The sequence below is a fragment of the Schistocerca cancellata genome, chromosome 9 (genome assembly GCF_023864275.1).
Source record: "Schistocerca cancellata isolate TAMUIC-IGC-003103 chromosome 9, iqSchCanc2.1, whole genome shotgun sequence".
Lineage (NCBI taxonomy): Eukaryota > Metazoa > Arthropoda > Insecta > Orthoptera > Acrididae > Schistocerca > Schistocerca cancellata.
The window spans coordinates 363,244,104-363,245,309 of NC_064634.1; positions in this window are offsets into that span (position 1 = coordinate 363,244,104).

The window sequence follows — 1,206 nt, forward strand, 5'->3', positions numbered from 1 at the left end:
GATAACTCTTCAACGACTAGCCGGCTGAATTGGCTTGGTCGAACTCGGCAACTTCTGCACACTCGAATCCTAGAGCGCCTTCTGAGACTCACACACAAACTCGGCAGCTTCAACTTGCTCATGGCAGACCAACTGCACAAACTCAGCAAACTTTTCCAAATCTGAACTTCCGCCACTATTTGCGAATCTTAAAGAATATTGTAAATTCTGGGCCAAAGAACAAGATATAAAACAGACAACATAAACAAATACGTATAAGTAAACACAAAGATTTTATTACAAATTTTGCTTACAAAAATATTTCCTGTAAACAACTGCATTTCTTTTATCTTACGTTCTGCTCACTCCCGCTTTGTATGAAACGCACTTTACAAATTTTAACTTGTCAGTTTCACCATTTCTGAGTAAATCTAATATCTGTTGCAGGAAGCTTTCTTCTTCCTAATTTTCGTCTCTATTTTGATGACGTGACCATTACTTGCAGAGTTAACTCTTATGTAGGGACCAGTTTGTTTCTGCTACAGACTTTTCAAAACTTCAAGATGTCTGGGTGAGGAGGTTCACAAGAAAGGATAGAAACGGCAATGAAAGCTTTATACAAGCGTTAGTCATTGTCCAAGGGAACTGCAATTTGTTGCCCACGCATGAGGAGGAAATAGCGCAGCTTCTCCGTCATTAATGTAATTTTCAGTTACAAATCGGCAGATTTGGTGAGTCGTTGGTCTCGTAGCTTTATGCTGACCAGGTCAGCAAAAACATCGGGAACGTCTTGAGCATTTACGTAGCTAAGTCCAAAGATGTTACGCAATCACTGGCATTTTTCATTGTCTGGTTTTATATATCGAAACCAAACCAAGTTTTCGTATTTTTCGCCACCTGAAATATGTATAAAATAATGTTTGTGAAAATTTAAAAGAAAAAAGATTTTTTTAAGGTGAGCGACTTTTTCTAGTGCACACAGCCGTTAGTAGGATGAGCAACGTAGAACTAACTTCAGGAGTAACATAATTTTAGGAATAACTGTATTCAAAAAATGGTTCAGAAACCTCTAACCACTATGGGACCTAACATCTGAGGTCATCAGTCCCCTAGACTAAGAACTACTTAAACATAACTAACCTAAGGACATCACACACATCCATACCCGAGGCAGGATGCGAACCTGCGACCGTAGCAGCAGCGCGGTTCCGGACTGAAGCGCCTAGA